The 25,677-nt window shown below is 42.1% G+C and overlaps 1 pseudogene; it reads right to left on the bottom strand.

The window, feature by feature from the left end:
* The window catches only part of LOC145414639 (glutamate receptor 1-like), a 252,684-nt pseudogene that overhangs the window by 151,262 nt on the left and 75,745 nt on the right, over positions 1-25,677 (bottom strand).

Genomic DNA, 25,677 nt, shown 5'->3' with positions numbered 1-25,677 from the left:
TTCCCAGTACTTAACGATTTATTGAATAAGACAGAGTGGCAGCAGTAACTTATTTTTTGCTTCTTTAAGAATTCTCGGTGATATTTTATCAGGGCCAGGGGTTTTGTTTATATTAGTACTATTTATGGCTGAGAGGATATCGCTATTATGGATAACATAGTTACTAAGGACTGTGCTATTTGCTTGGTTTGTGGGTAACAGTAGGTTTCTGGTGGTGTTTTCTACTGCAAGAACAGACGCAAAGCAATCGTAAGAATGTTCGCCATTTCGACCTCATTTTCTGTGTCTGCTATTGTTCATTTCTAGGGGGCCTATTGATGTAGTCATAACCTTTCTCGTTTAATTATAACTGTAAAAATCTTTAGGATTTGTTTCGCATGTATTAGCAATGTGGATCTCCAGAGCTATTTTGCTTTGTTTAATAAGTCTTTTCGATATGTGGCATAGATTTTCGTACTGTAATTTTTCATCATTATTTTGTGTAGTTTTATATTTATGGTATGCCTATTTTTTGGCTATTAAATTACTTTTAATTTCACTGGACCACCACTTTGGTTTACTATTACCAGCTGGACGCCTGTTACGTAGTGGCACACATGACTTTACTGCTTCATTAAATTTTTTGGTGAATATTTCCCATGCTTGGTTTATGTCATCAGTTTCAGATATTTGATTTCGATCTGTAGTTGCAAGTAGCACCCTGAGCCTGGTGAAATCAGCTTTATGATAATCTGGGACCTTTTCTTTACTCTCTGTTTCTTTTACTTTTTCAGTAGTAATATTAAACTATATAATTCGGTGATCACTGGAACTAAACTCAGGTCCAATTTCAGCACTGTTGACTAGGTTATCATTTGTAGTTAAGATGATGTGTAGAATATTGTTTCCTCTCATTGGGTATTCTACGTGTTGAGAAAGGGTGCTTTCTTATAGATTCGTATAAAGCTCTTGTCCTGAGTGTGCAGTTAGCGGTTCCCCCCACTTTAATACCAGTAGATTGAAGTCTCCAAGAATTACGCTATCCTCTTCACAACAAATTTCCACAATTTGATCATAAAGTTTTTCATCTGTGTCAGTTAATTGTGCTGGAGGACGATAGACATGACTTATATTTATTTTGTGCAATTTAATACTCAGCTGAACATAATTAGCATCTATGTTGATAATACTGGGTTTGGGTAGCACAAGGTGGTGGAGACTAGATTTCACTTATAGCAAAACACTGCCACCAGCTCGGTGTGGTCGCTCACAGCTGAAAATATTGTACCCTGTTAATGAGTAATCCACTAAAAAGTTACGGTCAGATGTGTTAATCCAGGACTCTGTGATGCCAACAATGTCATAATTTTCTAGGTACAGTAAATAGGAGATTCTAAATCCTCAAACTTGCGTAGACTACGTGCATTAACATAGCAGATTCTAATTCTGTCCCAAACAGTTGATGAATTGACTTCTGGGGTATTTATATAGAGGTTACTGCTCCTGGATGTTCCACGTTTTTTTATCTGGAGAGGGCAACTTTATCATGTAAAAGTCTACCTAGCCATGTCGCTCCTACCAAGTTCAAATGGAGACCATCTTCCTGGAATAGAGTATGTTGCTCATAAAACTAGTCCCACAGATTGACAAAGTCGACTCCTTCTTGCATGCAGAGAGATTTGAGGCGGTTATTTGTGCTGTAAGACCTTATCATAAAAACTATTCTCTGCCTTGATCCTTGGGAGTATACCAGATATTATCACATTAGTGGACTTAGTTTTAAATCGTTTGATCAATTCATGATACTTTGCTGGCAATTCCTCCGATCTACTGCATTTCAAATCATTCGTACCAACATGGATGACATACAGTCACAACTCGTTATACGATGGGGTTACGTCAAGTCATACCTTAACGTATAACGATTTTATCGTAAATCGGGAGATTGAAACACATTATATAAGGGGGGTTACATCAATTCATCTTCCCAAAGTCACCTACCCAAGACTGAAACAAAAATGGCAACCCACCTTAATCACTTCCTGTGTCGGTACAAATTGTCTCCAAGACCAAAACAAACACTATCACACTAATACAGGCAGCATTACTCACGTACAGGAACTAGTTGCAACAACACAAAAATCACACTTGCGTAACGTTGGCCTGGTGCTACATGATGTAAAAGCCTATTGTAGCACGATGCTTGGCTAAGAGGTGACGATAGCAGGGGGGCACATGAGAATGAGTGGAAAAGACAAGGCTTTGAAGGGGTGGCAGGACCACAACTGAACCAAAACAATGTTCTGCATGCCATAGCCGCCATCTTGCCTGAGACAAGCGACTGTTGCCTTGCGTGTGCCTGGTGCTTTGTACGAAATTTTCCGAGGGCAATATCGTTATAGCGGGAAATTCATCACAAATCAGATTTTGGGGTGGAACTTTCTTGTTATCGTTGTAGTGAATTATCGTATGCCAAATCAACATATAACGAGTAGTGACTATACAGAGTTTTATCATATGAGTCTTTTGTGACCTCATCACAGGCTTCTGTGATATCACATAGTCCACCTTCTGGAAAACAGTACCTCTTTCTGCTGCTGGGGGCGCATCCACAAAATTCCTCCAGCTGACCACATACAGTAGATTCCCCAGTATGCCTTGTTTCTTCTGACTCATCATCCACTTCGGCAAGGATCTGGTAGCAATTGTATGTAGTTATGGGAAGGTGCCTTTTACAGGTTTTGCGCCATTTCTTACAAGAGTAAAGGGGACTTCGCTTGGCGAGGAAAGTACTGAATCGCTGGGTGAGGAAGATACCAGTACACTATCATTTGTAACTGCTTGATGGGTGGGGGCTGGTACGAGCTCAGTTTGTAAGCGTCTTCCTTCTTGAGTGCTGTCACTGACTCCTACGTTTGCCACTACAAACTCTTTCGGTACCTCAAACTCTGCCTTGAGTTCTCCGTAGTTTCTCTGCGATTCATCAAAACCATTTTCTAGATCTCTTCTCATTATGCATAGTTTGCACACAGGTGTCGAAAAGTAATCCGAAAAATACTAAGGCACAAACCGACCCGTACACTCCTGGCAGACCTTCAGTATAGATGGTATTTTGTTGCAATAATTCCAAAATACCACAAAAGTAAAAAATAATATACAACTGATTAAGGGATGTTGTTATAAATGGATAATTTATTCTATAAATGAAATATTAAATTTCTAGGGAGATTCACTTACTTTTTATATACTATCTTCCATTACCAGTGTAAAAAGAATAGAAAATCTACCTGCTATGGCACAATCCAACCTACCATGAATTCTTTTACTAGTGTAAAAAGATTAGAAAATCTGCTTGCTATGGTACAACCTAACTTACCATGAATTCCTTTGCCAGTGTAAAAAGAATTTAAAAATCTACTTGCTATGGTATAATCCAACTTACCATGAATGCCTTTACCAGCGAAAATAGAACAGAAAACCTACTTGCTATGGTACAACCTAACTCACCATGAATTCCTTTACCAGTGTAAAACGAACAGAAAATCTACTTGCTATGGTATAATCTAACTTACCATGAATTCTGGAAATACACCATAAACTGATTCACTGGGAGAAAAAAAAAAATGGAATGGAGGGAAAAATCAATATAAAAACCTAGTTTCACTCAGTGAATAACTATTTATAGTACAAAAACTATTTCACTGGTGTAACATCAAATACAGAGTTGTTACTCTATACATAAGATAATGCTATTCACTTGCACTAAACCAGCAAGCACCTCAGTTAATATTTGTTAGACTTTACAATGCTAAGACGTACAAGGCTGATAGTGGGAAAACACAGTCCAAAACAAAGACACCTGGTTGGTAAATACACTCTCAATACATTAACACCACTTACTAGTGAGAAAAGATAATCTACTTGCTAAGATATCATTCTAACTGACCTTGATCTGTGGGAAAATAAACTATAATATCGTAACCCTCAAAAAGAAACTGCGTAAGTCATTTTTTCTACTTTTCGGGAAATCGAAAAAAAGCTGTCTCATTTTCTTAGAGTTTCAGTTACTTAGGCAGAAGCTTGAGGCGCATTTTAGACCACTCACACCCTAGACCTGGCAAAGACAGCTATACCAGTAGGTGCGCCACGTAATGAAGAATTGATTTAGGCAAAAATCCAGAAATCGCCGAAAAATGACTTAGGCAGTTTCTTTATGAGGGTGACGATATGACTTAGACCAGAAATAACAGCAGGAAAGTGCAGGAATACGATGCAGAGGGTGGGAATATATGTAAACAAAGGACAGGCGAACGATTTACACCTTTAACCCGCTCAAAAACGTTTACATGCAATCTATTTAAATACTTTACACGGGGAAAATATGTCTAGGACTCTAATACACTGATCTATCCACTTTCGCACCGATATTCACTCAAACTTGTTGTTAAAGCACTTGGTTATGCAGAGCGCTGGTGAACGCGTATGATTCCAAGATGGAGGAGGAGGAGGAGGGAAAAAAATGCGAGACGAAAGCAACGTAGAATTAAAGAAAAAGGAAAGAATGTAGTACTGGAAAGAGTGAAGGAGAAAAAAGGAGCCTCAAGTAGAGACGGGGGAAATGTAGGAAGGAGATGGCACACGTCAAGGGGACATGAAAAATGAATGTGAGGGGAGAACAGAATATAATGATATATGAAAGAAAGAGGAAAAAATGGAAGATAGGAAGTGAGAGAATGGAAAATGAAATGAAAACTGGGAGAGAGAGAGAGAGAGAGAGAGAGAGAGAGAGAGAGAGAAACATGCATTATGGAGAAGAAAGAGAAAGACAAAAAAAAAAAAAAACTGAAAATGAGGCAAGAAGAATGAGAACAAAGAAGACGTGAAAAATTACCAAGGAGAATGGAAAAGAAGAGAAGGAAGTGAAATGGGGAGAATACACGAGAGACCAGGAGAGAATGTTAGCAAGTAAGACTCAGACTCCTATGACTCACTGATATAAACAAATTCGGGCGTTACCTGGATCGTAATAGTAGATTCTTCTGGACCAACAGAGAGTCAGGGTTAAAAAAAAATGAACTGAACGAGATGGCAAGGTAAGGAATAAAAACAACAACGATTGAATGGAAACCAAAGGTAAAGCAAGAAAAGAAAACGAGAGTAAAGAATGGGGAAAAGACAAGGCATTAGATTTGAGAAAATGCAAGAAGAAATGGGAGAATATAAGGAAGTATCAGCGAAAGAGGAAAGAATGAAAGAGGAAAAGAAGTATACGAGAAGATGGTGGGAAAGGAGGAGAGATGGAATGGAAGAAAGAGGAAGGTGAAGAGATGGACAGAAGACAGAGATAGGGATGGAAAGTGGAAACTTTGAAGAAAGGTGGTAGTGGAGAGAAGGAAAGGAAAGAAGAGGGAATGAAAGTGGGATGGGGAGGTGGAAGGAACAGGGGGAGGAGGGGGATAGACGGGAGAGTTAGGAACAACAAGATGGAAAAATGGAGAAAAGAGGAATCTGAAGAGGAGGCAAAATTGGATAGATAGGAGGATGGAGAGAAGGATGATAAGGTAGAGAAGCGGAATGTGCGAAAGGGGGAGGTGGAGAGACGGAAGGAAGGAAAGAGGGACGTGGAGAGACGAAAGGAAGGAAAGAGGGAAGTGGAGAGACGAAAGGAAGGAAAGAGGAAGGTACAGCGATAGAAGGAAGGAAAGATGGAGGTAGATGGAAGGAAATAAAGAGGGAGGGAGGTAGTTGGAAGGAAGGAAAGGAGGTGAAACGACAAAAGGAAGGAAAGAGGAAGATGAAGAGACGGAAGGAAAGCAGAAAGAGGACGATGGAGATACAGATGACGTGAATAAATGGAATGGAAGAAACAAAGATGGAGAGAAGGAAGAAAGTTTGGAGATAGAAGGGAGGAAAGAGGGAGGTGAGAAGATGGTGGGAGAGTGAAGTGATACAGGGAAAGTGGAGAGATGGGAGGAAAATGGAGGTATGTGACTGGGGGTAAAGGAAAAATGTAAAAGGCACTGAAAAAAAGGAAGTCGAAGGGATTAAAGGAATATGAAGGAATATGAAGGAAACAGGAAGAGCGAGGTGGAGAGATGGAAAAGGGTGAGGTGGAACGGAAGAAAGACGAAAGCAAAGAGATGGCAGGAAGAGGTGAAGTGGAAGGAAAGAAAAAATAAGCTTTAGAGATGGCCAGGAGGAAGAAGGATGGTGAAGCGAAGGAAGGAAAGCGGGTGAAAAGAAGGAAAAGTAGAGAGACGTGGCTGCAGTTTGAGGAAAAATTATTTGAAGGGCGTGGAGAAAAGGAAGGAGGGAGGCTGAGTCAAGAAATATATCAGGCTAAGTGTGTGTGTGTGGGGCGGTGAGATGTAGGGGAAAATAGGAATAATTCTGACTTCTGGTTTAAGAAGGTGTTGTGGACCCAAGTAGCGACCAAGACTGAGAAGAAATGACCACAGAGATGCTTGATACAGAGGAAATGATACAGTATACTGGTGTTTGATAGAGACAGCGATGCAGTATACAGCTGTTTGATACAGAGGAAATGATACAGTATACAGATCTTTGATACAGAGGAAATGATGCAGTATATAGGTGTTTGTTACAGAGGAAACGAAACAGTATACAGGTGTTTGATAGAGGAAATGATGATACACGTTAAAAGTGTTTGATACATAGGAAATGATGATGCAGTATAAAGGTGTTTAATACAGAGGAAATGATGTTACTATTAAGGTGTTTGCTAGTGGAAATGATACAATATAAAGGTGCGTGATACAGAGGAAATGATGATACATAAAACAGGTACTTGATAGAGGAAATAATGATACATAACACAAGTACTTGATACAGAGGAAATAATGATAAATAAAACAGGTGCTTGGTACAGAGGAAATAATGGCCCAGTATAGAAGTACCTGTGACATTAACTTTTACAGTATGATCACCGGTATCTTATTTTGGCTGTGACTAAGTATATTTTGGTTAGGATATTTATTTATTCGTTTCCTTAGATACTTTTTACCCGTCCCCGCCCCGGAGGGGCTCGGGGACGGGTATTGTTTTCACTTGGTTTGTATGTATGTTTGTTTGTCTGTCTCTGTTAGTAACTTTACGCGAAAACTATTAGCGCGATATTGACTAAAATTACAGGGATGATGGGCTATGATCTTCTGATCACCTGATTAATTTTTGGGATAAATTTGGCCAAGGCCTAGGCTATAGGCCCAAAAAATGTAAAAAAAAAAAATTGAAGTTAAAAAAAATGTTTTTTCGCCATAACTCCTATCAAATTTGTCATATCGACATGAAACAAAACCTAAAGGTGCATTTTTCAGGATCCTGTAACATCCCTCAATACATCAGAGGGGTCACCCCCTCCCCTTAGCGGTAGGGGCGTCAATGTCGGGTGGGTCGGGCCTAAAATTTCAAATGGGCATAAAACCATCAATTTTCACTCGATTTACACCTACTTTGATATGTGACATCCTTGACTAGATATCCTGTTGTGTTTATACGTCTGCATTAAAATGACTATCGGGGACAGGTTTGCTGTGCCTTATCGCTTCTTGTTTATTCAGTAAAAGCCCAACAGTCTGAGGGGAAGGATACTGTTGAAGACCAAGCAGGAAAGGAAACATGTGAGAACCAAGGTATACACTGATACATACAGGGAATCCATTAGCTTTCAAAGAATTAATGCTGAGGCGGTGAGAGGTCATTCTTAGGCTGAATGGGGTCGTCTGTTGGAAAGAAGGCATATTTGTATCACGGGGTTTGATAGGGCTGAAGTTGAGATAGACAGATAGGTAGATAGACAGATAGACAGACAGACCGATAGACAGGTAGATTAATAGACAGACAGATAGACAGACACTGGCAAACAGACGGAACGATGAGAGAGAGAGAGAGAGAGAGAGAGAGAGAGAGAGAGAGAGAGAGATGTGTGTGTGTGTGTGTGTGTGTGTGTGTGTGTGTGTGTGTGTGTGTGTGTGTGTGTGTGTGTAATTCACCGCGTAATTCACCGGGTCGGTCAGGATCACTTGATGGTCGTGATCGTCAGCTTTTACCCTCCCGGAAGGGAGCTGAGAGCTCATATAGTCCGATCTAAGGGCAAGGCTGTGACCTTCACACAAGCACACACCCGTCCCCTTGCTCAAGGGGGACAGTAACCACCCACTTCGTCAGTGAAACTTTTCGCAACCTGAGCGAGGCGCGAACTCCCGTCCACCAGATGGCAAGCGAGAACGTTACCACTGCACCAGCGAGCGGTGTGTGTGTGTGTGTGTGTGTGTGTGTGTGTGTGTGTGTGTGTGTGTGTGTGTGTGTGTGTGTGTGTAGGGGAGAGGTGAAGATGAGGAAGGGGTGTGGTGAAGGAATACTAGAACACCTTAATTAGGTGCTGGAGGGCTTGACAAGAACGGTAGTAAGACGAGGCTTTAAAAGTGAGTCATTACAGAGGAAGGGAAACGATAATTATGGCCACAGGAGGAGGGGAAAAAAAAGAGATCTTAGAAGGGCGAGATGAAATTTTAAAACTAAATTCTGTTCTCTTCTTTTCTCCGTGTGAACAGGAGGAGTTCTTAAAGAGAAGCAAGGGTATTTAGGTAATTCTCTCTCTCTCTCTCTCTCTCTCTCTCTCTCTCTCTCTCTTTCTCTCTCCAAATCCTTGTGACTTTTGAGGCAGAGGTTCACTGATCTCATTGACACATACTTTGTGTGTGTGTGTGTGTGTGTGTGTGTGTGTGTGTGTGTGTGTGTGTGTGTGTGTGTGTGTGTGTGTGTGTGTGTGTGTGTGTGTGTGTGTGTGTGTGTGTGTGTGTGTGTGTGTGTGTGTGTGTGTGTGTGTGTGTGTGTGTGTGTGTGTGTGTGTGTGTGTGTGTGTGTGTGTGTGTGTGTGTCCCTCACAGTTGTAAAAGGAGAAAACTTTACATACCTGTTACATGGGATACAAGGTTGTGTATCTTTGTACTAAAATATAGCCTAGTCCGGCAAGCGAATCCGTAGATCTGTCTCCCAAATGAATACACCAGTTACCACACTGATCTGACACGTAAACAAAACTTAATCTATTATTATACATAATACCGTTCGTCTTTATATTACAAAGCCGGGAAGTGTTCACCTGAAATAATTATATACAAATTTTGGAAAAGCTATTTTGGGGGCTGATAAAACAGTTTTACCCTAACGTCTGGCCTCTTCAGACATGCCATCCTTTCCATCTTATTCATTCCGTTTGTATAAATGCACATGTTCCGTCATTTTTCACAGGCTGTTTGACGAGGGTCCAAGTCGGGCCGAAGCTGTTTCACCTCAATAAGCACATTCTAAGTATGGGTATAATTCTTCCATAAGCTAGTATATTTGGGGGCTTTCAATTCTCTCCTCCGCACACACCCTTCTATCTCACAAAAATAATACAATTCCCTTCACAAAGACTGAAGTTGATCTCCTAGTAAGTACAGACCCCTTCTCTTTGGCTTCTTATTGCACAGTTGGCATCGAAAGTCCTGTTGCCTGTCCAGCTATTCTCTCCAGGCACTTTGATAATCAAAATCCGCGGCAACAGACACTTGTGACTTCATCTGGCCTCAGATCAGCGTCTTAAGCGACGTTTTTTTTTTTTTTTTTTTATGTACTCGACTCTGGGCATAGGCTTCACAGCCTGCTCCTGAGGCCCAGTAGTCCTCCTACATATCATACACCTCTACATGTCACCACTTCGGCGCTAACACCCACCGTCCATATTGAATACAAGCTAGGGCTGTCTCATACAGGACTGGTGTATTGGTATTAGCGGGGGTATTTTTAAGACATGTCGGCGGGTCTTCTGGTAGATCGGTAAAGTCTGCTTTACATGAATTCAAATCCTTAAACTGTTCCCTGCCCCAGCGGGGATTTGAACTTCGGTCCGGTAGGACCGCAGGCCACCTCTCTACCGATTGAGCCACCGCACACACCATTCATTTTAAGCTTGTGGAGAGAGAGGCAGGGGAGGCGACATGACTTTCGATGTTGACTCTACATCCTCGTGTTTACTGTAGGTGTTACGTATTTTAATCTAGCACAATGAAAGGTAATACAGCAGAGTCAAGAGTCATATTTTCACCTTAAACTATCGTACGTCGTATCCTGAGTCCGCTGTTCAGTGTTAAGGTGGTCATTCGAAGGCCGTCTGAATACAAGAGCAACAGTTTGCAATGACACTTACTCATGCAGTCCAGAATTGCTTCGAGCTATCAACAAAGTGTTATAGGTGTGTAAGGCCACGACTAACTTTCAGACTGAGGTAAGGGTGTTTAGTAACTATGACTCTGGACTGCATGAAAATACAGTTTACTCTAACCTGTCCTAAAATTGCCACCTCTCCATCTTGCATGCTGAGCTGTAACAATGCATTAACACTAGAATCCGAGCCTAGTCACAAAGAAGTGCTATAAAAAGGATGTAGGGCCGCAGCCTTTTCTTCTGCCACTAAGCTACGAGAAATAGGCTGCAAAAGAACGAAAATCTGGGCCAGGTTAGGATAAAAGCGGTATAACCCTAGCACAGCCGGGAAATTTTGCTATACACTTTTTACTCTAACTTGGCCTCACACAGAAGTCTCTCTATCTTGAATACTGAACTGTAACAGCAGATAAACACTAGAATATGATGCTAGTCACAAAGATGCGCAATAAGAAAGATGTACAGCGGCAGCATTGTCTTTTCTGCCGTACAGCTATGTGAAAGAAGCCTCAAAGGGACAAAAATCTGGACAGAGTTAATGTGAAAGTAGCTACTGCGGTAAATAATAAACAGCAGTGAAATTTTGCCAGTAGATAATACATTGATGGCAACTCACCTCACTCGCCAACAATAGCAATACTTATATTTATTACTTACCGACATAACATCTGTCTCATCCGATCAATGAAAGAGAAAATATATTCCAAAATGTACCCGGCCCTCCAATAACGATAACATATTCCAAATTAGAACATACTCTTACGAACCAATACTTGAAAATCCCAAAGCAGTTCTTTAAGAAATCCTATTTACCTCCCCCCCCCCATAATAAAAAGCAAAACGATCACGTTAACCTACCACGCTTCTCAATAATAATAATAATAATAATAATAATAATAATATTCCATCCATCCATCCATCATCCAAACCTATGTTGCCCCATGAGGAGCGTAGGAGCCCGGGGCTAGGCATATTGGTCCTGACATTTAAGATGAGAGTGACCAGCCTCACTCATCCCTGAGTGGCATTACGTGAGCAATAAACCCCAACCATCCCTTGGATATAAACCTTCACAATAATAATAATAATAATAATAATAATAATAAAACGAACAGAAACTTCACCGACAATCGAACCCATGCGTTTATTAGCGACTTCCACATTTCTCATTCCTCTCTGAATATCAGAAGCCTTCCTTCGTCACCATACTGGCATGAGACTATTTTTTTTGTAATACCTACCACTCGCAACAAAAGTACAAAGTCTAAATCTGGGAGAAAAAAAAAAAACTTTCAATTCCTACGGCCTACAAGGAATTATCGAAACCTTGGATAATAATAATAATAAAAATCTATCTATCTATCTATATACCTAGGCTGCTTCCCCCAAGGAAAGGGAGGTAGCCGAGACAGGACGACACACTCCCCATTTACTCACCCATTCAAACACATTCATTCGCATCTTAGCCCCAAAGGGGAGAACGGACAGATCCTCACCGCACCACACCGCACAAGGGTCAACTGCGCAATGCAATCAGTGACATCCGCAGCAGGGCCCGACAGCAGAGCTGGTTTACCCCTGCCACATCATAACAGACTCATCCCCTTACCCGCACCTGACCTGACTAGCTGATCAGACCAAATGCGAGAGAATATCCCCTCGGGGCTGCGTCATCACTTATTCATTCACAATTTCTCTCCATTTATTTCTGTCACGCACAGCCACTCTTCCTTGCTCAACAGACATCCCTCTCGCATCCAGTGCTCTCTTTACACTGTTCATCCATCCTATTCGTGGTCTTCCTCTCAGCCTTACACTTCTCAGTTCTCACATCAGATCTAGTTATCTTTTTCACCAATCGCTCATTATCCATTCTCTCCATATGCCCAATAATAATAATAATAATAATAATAATAATACCAACAACAACAACAACCGGGCAAGTACCAAGATATATCCGTGGCCAGCCCCCGGTAATAATAATAATAATAATAATAATAATAATAATAATAATAATAATAATAATAACCGGGTACTCACCGAGATATAGCCGTGGCCAGCGCCCGGGAATAATAATAATAATAATAATAATAATAATAATAATAATAACCGGGTACTCACCGAGATATAGCCGTGGCCAGCGCCCGGGAATAATAATAATAATAATAATAATAATAATAATAATAATAACCGGGTACTCACCGAGATATAGCCGTGGCCAGCGCCCGGGAATAATAATAATAATAATAATAATGATAATAATAATAATAATAATAACAACCGAGTACTCACCGAGATATAGCCGTGGCCAGCGCCCGGGAATAATAATAATAATAATAATAATAATAATAATAATAATAATAAGCGGGTACTCACCGAGATATAGCCGTGGCCAGCGCCCGGGAACAGCTTTGGATCCAGTGTAGACCATGTCCTGAGGAAGTCCCTGACGAAGGGGCTGGACGTGTCCACTATACGGAACCCGGTGATGTTGACGGCACCGTATTCCTTCACGTCACGCTCCCACCTCTCGTCCATCACCTGAGTGGATGGTTACATGTGTGGGTGACAGATGGAAAAATGAAGCACATGAGATAAAGTGAGAGAGATACATGCCAAGTTCATGAGTGAGGTGAAGGAAATGATGACAAGAGAGAGAGAGAGAGAGGGGGGGGGAGGGGGGAATTATTTAACAGCGAATGCAAGAGATATTGCACAAAGAAGGAATAACTGAGAACTGTGAAAGTGAGAGAGAGGGAGGATAGGACGAGCAACGGAGGAGGGGAGAGAGAGACAGACAGGAGGGGACAGAGAGAAAGAGAGGAGGGGGGGAGACAGAGAAAGATGACATGGAAAGCGTGAGGCAGAAACGAAAAACAAGGATGGAGGAAACAGGATACTCGAGAGAGAGAGAGAGAGAGAGAGAGAGAGAGAGAATACAAAGGAATACAGAAGGTACAAAACAGCGAATGATATGAAAGAGGGGAGCAGACTGCAAAGTAATACAAAATGATAGACAGGGTGGATGGAACGAGGGAAAGGAAGACAGAATATACAAGATGATTAGAGAAAGTGAGAGAGAGGAAAGGAGAGGAGTACAATGGGATAAAAGGGAGTTCAAAGGAATACAAGAAGTGAGGAGAGGAGGAATGAGGCTATGAATGTACAAGTGAATACAAATGGAGATTACAGGCAGAGGAAAAGAAACAATAAAAAGGAATTGAAAATGTGGTGAGAGGGGGACTGACAGGAGAGGAATACAATACCGTACAAAGGGAGGGTAAAGAGAGGGGAGGAAATATGGTGCAAAGGAATACAAAGAAGATCGAGATGGAGAGTTCAGTAAGATGAGATAGGGCACTACAAGGGGAGTGCAAAGGAGTACAATATAAATACAGGAACGGGAAGGAGGAGAGAGAAACAATTAAAAAATGTACAACTAGCAGTGAGAGGGAAGATGAGTGAGGGGACAAGGAGAAAGGAAGACAAAGGAGTACAAATGGATGAGAGGAAGGGCAAGAGGAGGAGTACAAAAGAATACAAAGAACGAGATGAAGCGAAGGTGGGGAGAGATTGGATATAACGATCAGTACAAAGGAAAGTGAAAGACGTGGGGTGAGGGGAGGAGATTCAACGTACAAAAGGAGAGAGAGAGAGAGAGAGAGAGAGAGATTATTTAGCCACATTGAAAAAAAAAAAAACGCATGGATTAAGAATCAATATAAGAAAATAATGAGAAAAATGTTTGGTAATGAAGAGAAGAAAGGTAATAAAACGCATGATATAGAGGATGAAAATGAGAAACGATAAGAGACAAAACCAAGAATGATGAATAGGTAAATGGAAAACGCAAAACGATGAGGAAGAAAGAAAGACAAAGCACGAGAAAATGGAAGAGGAAAGAAAAACAAAAGAGGATAATTAGGAAAACAGATGGAAGAGAAAGGAAGGAGACGAGGATCAGAAAGAGGAGGAGAAATACAGAGAATACAAGAAATATGAACAAGATGACGAAGACGGCAACCAGGAGGAGGAGGAGCAGAAGGAAATGTGAACGAAGTAAGAAAGTCAAGAGGAGGCACGAGAGGATTAAAGATGTAGAGACTATTATAGCAGACATCAGAAGCACGACTCTCTCTCTCTCTCTCTCTCTCTCTAATTCCATCTCCTTTCCCCCCACCAAGAAAAAAGTGAAAGGCAAACTAATTACAGGCAATTACTTATACAAGCATCGCTCTCCTAATTAAAACTAAGGGTCATCGACCACAACGGACGTACAGATGGAGGGACGGACAGAGGTATGGATAGATGGGCAGACGGACAGATGCACCAGCTGGACGGCCAAACGAGAAACGGGCGGAGGGACACAGGAATGCATTTACGAGTACGTACACAGACAGACGCACGCCTCACTACAACCGTGATTACCTATGGAAGTGGCCACTCGAGTTTCTGAAATGGATGAAGGTGACCTCTGTTGCCCTCAATTTATCAACCATTATGTTTGTGACGGCGACTGAATGAGGAGAAGGAAGTCGGGGAGGGGAAGAAGTACTATTTGTGCCATCATCCTTCTTCTTTTTCTTTTTAACAGTACTATCATTATTATTATCTATACATGAAGGGACCGTAGTCTGTCTGTATACGGGCTTATCCAGCTACTCCTCCTAGACTCGTGGACTGATATCGATAAAGCTCTGCAGGAACACTCCCTAGTGCTTCAGATTGTGCATTTTTTTTAGTCTTATAAATATTTTCCTTGCGCATTAATTATAGTTGCCCCTCATACGTTTGTTTTCTGCAACTTAGCCAACGAAACCAAGTCCATTTTCTTCGAGCCTTACCAGCTACTAGTTTATTCATACACATTTCGAACAAATTCCGAAAAATGAAGAAATGGTGACGGATCAAACGACCGAAGGGGTCTTTCTCAAGTTATTATAATTACTATGCTAATAATAAAATAATAATAATCATCATCATCATAAAAATTATTATTATTATTATTATTATTATTATTATTATATACTGTACAGTCGGTAAAAAAAAGTATCGGTGCACAACACTGACGAAACATTTTGGATCAGGGTACGAAGGTCTCTTGAAATATTTGTGTCCGACGTGTTGAGAGGTGTTGGGAGGTGTCATATAACGTCATCTGAGGTATCCCCTCGCTAAAATATAAATAAACATTTTGAACCTGCTACAGCTAGGCATAACAAGTTACCAACCCTCCCACACAGCCAGCACGTGAGTGAATATTTTCGGAAGACATCGAACCCTCTATGCACCGATACTTTTTTTACCGAGTGTACTGTCATATTGTTAGCTAACCTAGGCTACTGCCGCAGTGTTTTACTTAAGCTACAACATGGTGACTTTAGCCAGTATATGGAAAATCTACCAGTAATTATGCTCTTCAATTACCAAACAGGACTGACTAATGGCTGAATGGGAGAAGCGAGATTGTGTGTGTGTGCATGTGTGTGTGTGTGTGTGTGTGTGTGTGTGTGTGAGACCAAAATATCAAAAAATCAAGTGGGCAAATTCTATCCAAACCGTGGACAGTATCCCGGGATATATGGCTTGCTTGTCAACACTTTTGCCGAAGCTGCGATGGTATGCCTCTGACTGCCAGAGGATTCTGCAAGAAATACCCCCTAACTCCTTCTTTTGGCTTGACATTATTTGTCATTTTCTATCATGCCCTCAATGAAGGGAACGGCTATTTAAAGGGTAGGTATTAGAAATCCTTCAAAGGTCTCTTATACTCAACGACCTTCATCAAAATAATACCCAATATCAGGCTTCTGAATGCTAGTGAGATACTTAACTTCGTAGGAGTAAACAGCGAAATTCTACGACTTATTTTTTCGATTTTGGTGAAGCTGCAATAGTATCCCTCCGACTGCCTGGATTACTGATGTAGTTTTTTACTGATGGCAGACAATTTACATTCGTGGGGGAATACACTGGCTTGTATTTCCCACTCTGATAATTTGGTGGTTAGCCTGTTCCATCAAATCCAAGTGAATCTCTGCATTTCATGTGATCATTTTGTCCTATACCTGACCCTTCCCCTCACTTCATCTCTGTTTTGTCAAACATTTATTTGGGTTGTCCATCTGCTATCTGTTCTACAGTTGAGGTGATCTGCCTCTATCCAATTTTGCTCTTAAACTGTAGTTATTATATCATCAATTTTACGAGATGCTGCCCAAAAGTTCCCGAAGGAAAAAAGCTTTGGTCAAGCCCTAATCACCACCACCCCCTTCAAAGTAGTATCCTTGGGCCTTCAGACATCGATCCCAGTATTTCTACCATGATCGGAACACATTCCAGAAGTCCTTTAACATAAGTTTGTTCAGCAATGTCTGCGATTTTCTCCTGGATCTCCTCAATGGTTCCAAATCATAGTCATTTCAGCGGGATTTTCAGAAAGAGGAAAAAATCATGGGAGGCCAAATCTGGTGAATACAAGGGTGGGGGAGAACCAGCACGTTTTTCTATGCGAAAAACTGCTGAACAACATGGCCTGTCTGCATGGGTGCATTGTCATGGTGAAACACCCATCTGTTTGTGCACCATTTGTCTGGATACTTTTGCCTCACATCGCCAGACAAAATGCGTTGGCAAGTTCCATACGATTTGCTAACAATGTCACAAACATCATGGTCTGTCCTGCTGCGATCTTCGAGGATGGTTGCACTAACTCTGGCCACATTGTTAGGAGCTGAACTAGTGGAAGGGCGGCCAAAACGTACACCATCATCTGTTAACGTTTGTCCATTTTTAAAACGCTTAAACCAGTCATAGGTTTGTGTAACCCCTAAAGCACTGTCACCAAATGCTTGTTTTACCATTTTATGAGTTTATGCCACGCTATTCCCGAGTTTCACACAAAACTTGATGCACACACGTTGCTCTTTCACATCCTCCATTTTATAGTCACAAAATTTGCAAATTAACCCAAACGCAATAATGAAAGCACACAAACATTCAGCAAATGCATTCACCCTGCACAATGCCACTTGACACAGTAACAAACAAAGCGTACATGCACCGCCACCCAGCATCCACACACTGTATGACCAGCGGTTTCTGCCCTGCTTTCAAATTTCAGAAACTTTTGGGCAGCACCTCGTAGTCTGCTATCTTATCCAGAAGTTCTTTTTTTGAGTCTCCAAGTGGCATCTAACAACCCATTACATTCCATTTAAGTACTCAACTTTATATACTTGGGATTAAATAAAAGGCAAAACAATTTTTTTCTACTGACTTTACCACTCTTTTTACTGCATTGCTGGTGCGTGACTCTGGGAAGGAAAGAAACACTTATGAATGCTCCTGTAAATACTCGTAGATCCTTATCTTCCTCTGATGGTGAAGGGAAAGATAAATAAATAAATAAACAAATATGGCACTAGACTGAAAGTGGTTAATAGATTTCTATTAACTGAAGAGGAAAGATTGTGAGATTCAAATACAGTTTTAGCAATGATAGCTGGTTATAGATGGCGTCCATGAAAATGACTGATGTAACAATGTACAGAGAGTTTCGGATGATGCTGTTAGAAAGAATGAATCGAATATTCTCAGAACAGTAAGCAAAATTTTGATTACCCAACGAGAAGAAAGAGGGAAGACTGACAGTGCGTATAGACGAAATTAACTGTGCATCAGGTGAGACTGTGCTTGGAATGCCGGATGGATCAACTAAAGATTTAACTTTTTCTGGTAGGGTTGCACTGAACACTTTAAGATGATGAGACCCATTGGGTCACACAAAGGACGTAACATCAGTGCCTACCTTATGTAACAGAGAGAGATGAAGCTAGTGATCATCCGTTTGTGAGGTGACGTTAAAATTCTGAGACAAGGTCTGGGGCCCGAAAAGAGAGATGGTCAAGACAAGGTTAGTGAGTAGGGAAGAAGTATGAGAATGGAACAAGGAATCCGAAGAACAGGAAGGGTAGATGGAGGAGAGGGTGGAGGCAAATAAGGTTCAGAAGTTACTATGTAAGATGAACAGGTGGACAGAGATGTCGGAGTAGGGGACAGTGAGGTGGAAACTGGCGTAGTTAAGTGGGAAGAAACAGAAGAGGTGAGTACAGGTTGGGAAACAGCGGGAAGAGCTAGAAACGTATCATCAAGAGAAGCCAGGGTCATCATCAGGGTCAAAACATCAGCAGAACTGAGGCAGGAAGAACTGGAGACAATTTCCACAATCTTAGATGGTAAGGAAAAGGCTCAACATAACTGCTGAAAAAGAAAGGATCGCATGAGCAGAACCCGGAGTCTAGAGGCTCGGCCATTTCCACAAGCAGGGTCCAAGTTCCAAGCAAGCACTTCCTGCCCTTTCCAGGAAGGGATAGCAACAACAAGTCCACCCACAAAGCAACGGCATCCACGGATCCGCGGCTGTAGCTTATTAGCAGTTCCGCATATGCACAGGTCCACACACCTGGGTGGTGCCGAACAACCATGGTCCCCACAATTGGCCAGACCAACAGTGCACAGGCCCTGATCCTTAATGCTGTAACATGCTGAAGGCTACTGATGAAAATTTTTACGAATATGGAAAATTCCACTCTTTTTAGAGCAGAAGATGGAATAGGGAGGAAAGGAGAAAAGGAAGGAAGAAGCATCAGTAGAAGAAAAGGGCCCTGCAAAATTAGTTGAGGCAGTGACAGGGATCTAAGGTGGAGGGGGGGGGGAGAGGACAGAATAGAGTGGAGACTCAGATGTGACGTTCACCCAGCAACCAAACCTCCACACACCATGGAGTCCATTAAGGTACCCTGCTATAATCCCCCACACAGCGTCTCATTTGACGTCTCCGAAGCTCCCCACGATGACAACGATCAAGGAAACGGGGAAGAGTGTCATCTGGAACTGCACAGAGAAGATAACTTAGTAGCCCAGATGACGGGAGAGTAATTCCTCCCTCGCTCTTCCCCCCCCCCCCAACCACCACCATCACCTGGCGCTGAGAGAGGAGGGACAAATATTTGATTTTAAATACGACAGAGACAGCCCTTTTAATGAGTATTTTACTGTCGTCAAAATTAAAGTTTGCTTATCTTAATTAAATCATACGGTTAATTTATTTGACCTGTCCAGGACCACCACAGTATTTTATTTTCTAATTTACCTTTAATTAGTGTTAGGTGGAGTGCTCCGCGGCATTCACTAACCAAATTTATTAATACTTGTTTTTCTAACCACTTCACGCCGATGACGTTTTAAATTCTTGCTACATTCAGATTCAGCTCCGTAGAGACCTTAGAACGAGAGGAGTTAGAGAGTTCATTTACCTGTCACGTGCGAGAGTTTAGGTACAAAAACACCTGATATGCACGAAATGGTTAATTCACCAAGTCGGCTTTGAGATTAATTTTCTTATTCACTAATCATATATTTTTACCTCCCTAAAAACACAAATATCACCTGTTTTCACAGACTGGCCACACAGAAGGGATTAATTTCGGTCATGGTATCACAGTACGGTTTTTCTAGGTTTTCTTTACTTTTTTAATTTGCTTTGCATATTTTTAAGGAGGTGGACTATGTATGTGATGCTGTCGGAAAGTTTTTTTTTTCTTTTACTACGATTGTCGATATTTGAAAATCACTCTCTCTTTCTCTCTCTCTCTCTCTCTCTCTCTCTCTCTCTCTCTCTCTCTCTCTTTTGCCCTTCTTCCTTCATTCCCTCTCCCATCCTTACCTCCCTTCTCCTCCATCTTCCTCTCCTTCCCTTCCCCTTCCCTCCCTTCCTTCCTACACCCTTTCCCATCATTTCCCAAATATCCTCGCTACCCACATCACTAATTAACTCCAATCCCCACCTCAATTACCAATAAGACAAAATATATAGGCGAAATGGGCAAAATAAACCGCTAAGAAAAAGGTGTTAAAAGAGCCAAACAAACGAGAATACGCCGCTGATAGGTTGATCGGAAATTTCGTGACGCCTCCTCCACCGCGATTTGTTTTGAATATCATATCTTTCCATCTTACATGTAACTGATGAACTGTAATTATCAACTAGACATAGACACAGGAGAAAATGGTGGTGGTGGTGGTGGTGGTGGTGGTGGCGGCGGCGGCGGCGGCGGCGACTGCGGCGGCGGTGGTACAGGGTGACTTATAAAGGCCCTCTCCCACTTCGGCGTAAATAGGCACGATGAAGCCACGATGAAAATCGTGGCCGAAGTCGGTGATGTGTCGACGACTCTGACCAAGAATCGTGGTGTCGGCATAATACCGGCGACACCAGTACGACAAAACGCCGACACCTCGGCGGAGTATACGATATAACCGGCGACTAGTAGCCGACATATCGGCGATATGTCGGCGTAATGCGCAAGCATTATTCTAAATTCAAATTTTAACGTTTTTTTTTTTACGGTGATTCAACGGCGATAAAGGTACAACGGCGGCGTGCTGTTGACGATGTATCGTCGATGTGTCAGCAAATGCATCGGCGCAAGAGGCACGACGTTATTCCTCTGAGTTCACCAACATGTCGGCGATATATCACCGACATTCATAAGATGAAATATTACTGTCGCACAACCCGGTACGTATCGTACGGTTTACGTAGGCTATGTCGTATTAACCTCACCGATGCATCGCCGATACATTGCCGACACTTCGCTGTATAACCGTACGACATCTCAACGGTTTTTTTCACCGCCGACGCCTCGCCGATGTCGGCAATCATACGCGGTTTATACGCCGGGTAATCACCGACGTCGCCGAGGTGTCGGCTTGTTGTCGACGACTAATCAGCGAAATTTTACAAAATCGTGGAGGGCCACGACGTTTTCATGCAGCACGAAAACGTCGTGGCCCCCCACGATAAATTTCCACCTCGTCCGACGTATCGGCGACATGCCACGAATGGACAAGATTTTGATCACGAATACCCACGATTAGGGATTTTTGACACATCGTGACTTTATCTTCCCCACTTTTGCCCAAGTGGGAGAGGGCCTTAAACTGCACTCACTAGAAACTCTTCTGATGGTATTTTGTGTGTTGTGGGGATGGCTCAGTCTGTTGGTGTGGGAGTGGGTATGGCAAAGTAGTAATCAATGAATAAATGATGCAGGATAGACACTGATAACTAAGGATCAAGCTCTACAATGTCGCCTGTGCATCTTGTGGGGGTTACTGAACCAAAATGTGTAGATACTGAACACATACCGTATAGCCTACATAAAAGTAAGATGTATGATGCAAAATAAATCCCTTGTGAACAGGAGGTACGAAAGGTTTAATAAGTAAAAGGAATCGCTTTGAGAGAGGAGTTATGAAACGTGTAAGATGTATATAGAATAAATCGCTTAAGAAGAGCCGTTAAGAAAGGCGCAAGATGTATATAAAATAAATTGTTCAAGGAGTTACGAATGGTGTAAAATGCAAAATATATCGCTTACGATGAGGAGTTACGAAAGGGAGAGGTGTTACGATGGGTTTAAGAAGCAAAATAAATCGCTTCGGGAGATAACGTATGAAAAGTGTAAGATGTAGATAAACTGCTTAGCGAAAGACGTTATGGAAGGTGTAAAATGTAACATAAACCACTTGGGAAGAGGAGTTATGAAAATATTTAGCGAAGGAGAATACAAGTGTCGTAGGGAAGGTCCAATTTCCACCTCTAAGTAGCAATTAAACTGAAGTGATTGGCTGTGTGACTCGAAGAAAACGGGATTTGGATAGAGAGAGGGGCTTAGGTAAGGTGATGAGAGGCAAAAAAGAGGTAATAAAAGATTAGGGTGGGTGATAAATGATAACGGTAGAGGTCTTGAGTGAGGTGATAACAGGCAGGAGTGTGGTGATAAATGATATACGAGGCAGGAGTGAGGTGATAAATAAGAGGCAGGAGTGAGGTGATAAATGACGCAAGAGGCAGGAGTCAGGCGATAAATGGTATAAGAGGCAGGAATGAGGTGATAAATGATATAAGAGGCAGGAATGAGGTGATAAATGATATAACAGGCAGGAGTCAGGCGATAAATGGTATAAGAGGCAGGAGTGAGGTGATAAATGATATAAGAGGCAGGAGTGAGGTGATAAATGATATAACAGGCAGGAATGAGATGATAAATGATATAAGAGGCAGGAGTGAGGTGATAAATGATATAAGAGGGAGCAGTGAGCTGATAAATGATATAAGAGGCAGGGGTGAGGTGATAAATGATATAAGAAGCAGGAGTGAGGTAATAAATGATATATGGGGCAGGAGTGAGGTGATAAATGATATGAGTTAGGTGTGTGGTGATAATGAAATAAGAGGCAGGAGTTGGGTAATACATGATAAGGGTAGATGAAGAGAGAAAAGATGGAGAAGCATATGCGACATTCTGAGTGTCATTAAGGGGTGTGGGGAGGGTAAGCTGACCAGGAGGCAAGTGTGAAGTGATAAATCATGAGGGATGGAGGTCCGGGGTAACCAGTGAAAGAGGAGAGAGAAATTATGAAGAAATAATATAGGGGAAGTAAAACAGGAAAGGTGAAAACAGAGAGAAAAATGAAGAAAATGAACGAGAAGTAAAACAGAAATAGTCAATGTGGCGAGAGAGAAATAAAGGATAGTTAATGAGAAGTAAAACAGAAAAGATGCATTTATGTTTTTTGTTGGAAACACGAGTCTTGATGAGGCACATGGAGCTACGGGGTGAAAGGGAGACTAAAATAAATATAAGGTGATAAATGATAAGGGAACGATAGATGGAGAGTCAATAGATAAACAGGTAGATTTATCCTTATCCAGTGCACAAGAGTCATTACGGAGTACGAGAAACGATAAGAGGGGGAAGATATATGGAAGCTGCAGAGGTAAGGGTGGCGTCGTAAGTGCAAATAAAGATATAAGGAGACTGATGTAAATTTTCTCCTTGACCACGAACCGGAACATTCTACGTTATATCCAAGTCCCCAGCCACAATCCTGAAGAGAAACAAAGGGTAAACCGAGTAAGAGTGGTATGGGATGATAAAGGAGGAGTGAGGTGGCGAGATGAGAAGCTGTACTCACGACGGGATATAAGAATAACGGAGGGAGTGTGAGGCCTGGTGTGGAGGAAGAGAGGAATGTGAGGGTGGGTGGTGGGTGGGAGTCGATTTGTGAGAGGGGTGGGGGTTAGGGCGGAAGTAGGATTGTGAGGAAGGGTGGTGGCGATGGTACTCACAAGGCCGGACATAAGGTAGTGGTAGTTGCGTCGACCCATATGCACGTCCCTTACATGGCCAATGATAAGACTCTTGGCCATCTCCGTTCTGCAGTCCAACACCACGTACTTTTGAGTCCACCTGAAAGATGACGGTGAGAAAGAATTACAAGTCAACAGATTCATATTACTGGGTTCGACTACTGGCTACTGAAAGATTTACAATATACAAACATTAATGTCCTCGGTTATTGCTTTTTTATGTATACAATGGACACAAAAATATTTCATTCCTTCCGATATAACGAGAAAGAGAAATTATTTTGAAAAACCAGTGATGCAGTGTTAGAAGCCAAACAATATTTCGAGAATGTTATGTAAAGTTTCGTATTTACTCAATTCTACAGTTGAGCGATATGTCAGTTCGAAAGTGTAATTTTTCATTTAATTCACTTGAAACATATGGGGAGCTTATTTGGCAACTTTCCTATATTTCAAAACCTGTATTCCCGTGTATCGCATGTAAATTTGATGCATATTTACTTTTCACATCAAGGTCAAGTTTGGCATGGAATTTTTTTCAATACCCCTGGGAGACGAGGGGAGGGATACTTAATCACTATCTCTGCTTGTCGTAAAAGGCGACTAAAAGAGGCTTTTTTGTCTCCAGTCTCCCTCTCTTTTCTGTCCTTCTCTTTTGTCCCACCTCTCCCCATGATACCCGGCCTGTATTTTCCATCTTCTATCAGGTTACACATCTGGCTTCATGACATGAAGAGTATAAGGATCTCCCATTCACGTTGACGCTTCTTCCCTTCCTGGATCAAGCCTTTCAGCAAACTCACCTATCTCACTTCTACGCCAAGACCACCATCCTCACCGCCAACACCACTTCAATGCCAACGTCACTTTAACGCCGACTCCACTTCAACATCGACACCACTTTGACGCCGACGCCACTTCAACGCCAAGACCATCTACATCTTCCCTATTTCTGCTCCATTGCTAGTCATATATCTTTGCTCTGAATTTCTGTAATATGTTCTTTGAAACCTGGTGCTAAAAATACATTCATTTCAGTCTTTTTCAAATGCATTTCAAACTTTAAAAAAAATGTTCCAGTGATCGGCTTCGTTCGTTTAGTTCGTTTTTAAAGGCTCCAACATGCTTGCATGTGTCGGCCTTGGTCACCTAATGGCGGCTCTCCACGCTGCACGATCCATTGCAGCCTCCCTGTTCAGTCCCTTAACCCTGAGGTCACACTTAATGACCTCGTCCCATGTCTTTCTTGGTCTACCCCTCATAACCCCACCCCCAACATTAACACTTCTCACCTTCCTCACCCAATTATCATCCCCCATCCTCTCCACATGTCCAAATCATCTCAATCTACCTCTCCTCATCACAACACCAATACACTCCAGTCCCATCCTACCTCTCAACTCTTCCATCGTAAACCCAGCCCCTCTAGGCCGTGGACGCAGGGACGCACTGCACATCCACCTAATCATTGTCATTTCTGTACGTCTGAGCCTGCGAATATCTTCCTCCTTCACTGCCCAGGTCTCACTACCATACAGCATTACACTCCTAACACATGGTGCATACAAAGACCCCTTAGCACGTAGGGAGAGTCCTCTCAATGTCAGGAGAGGCAAGAGCTCCCTGAACTTCTTCCAACCACTTCTCACCCTAGCCACAGAGCTAGCTCCAGCCCCACCTCCAGCACACAACATGTCTCCCAAATAACAAAACTCTTCCACACACTCAAGAGATTCACCAGCAAGTTCAATCCTTTCACGTCTGACAATCTCCACCTGCTCACTCCGACACGCCGTACACATAAAATCAGCATTATCTCGCAGTCTACCTCTGATACCACTACATCTCTTAAGCACCCATTTATCACACACACTGCACAAGATGGAATTACTTCCCACGCCCTTGTGGCAAACTGCACATGGCCACTCTCCCTCGTCTTTGACAGTACCGCCACCAACCCTAGATATCATCACTTTTGTTTTATCTGCATTTACCCTTAAACTCTTGTGCCCCATACCATCTCTCCACTTCTTAAACCTTTCCTCTGCCTCCCTTTCGTTCTCTGCAATCAATACCAAATCATCAGCATACAACAACTCCCACGGAAGTCCGTTTCTAAAGTCACGTGAAAGGGCTTCAAGTACCATGATAAACAACATGAGACTCAAGACAGACCCCTGATGCACACCAACATTCACGGAAAACTCATCACTCAAATCTCCATTCACTCTTACCTGGGTGTGAGCACC

The sequence above is a fragment of the Coenobita brevimanus genome, chromosome 1 (genome assembly GCF_032717465.1).
Source record: "Coenobita brevimanus isolate Jiangsu-jjx chromosome 1, ASM3271746v2, whole genome shotgun sequence".
Taxonomy (NCBI): Eukaryota; Metazoa; Arthropoda; class Malacostraca; order Decapoda; family Coenobitidae; genus Coenobita; species Coenobita brevimanus.
The sequence above is the reverse complement of the archived record's forward strand: the minus strand, read 5'-3'. Positions and strand labels throughout refer to the sequence as shown.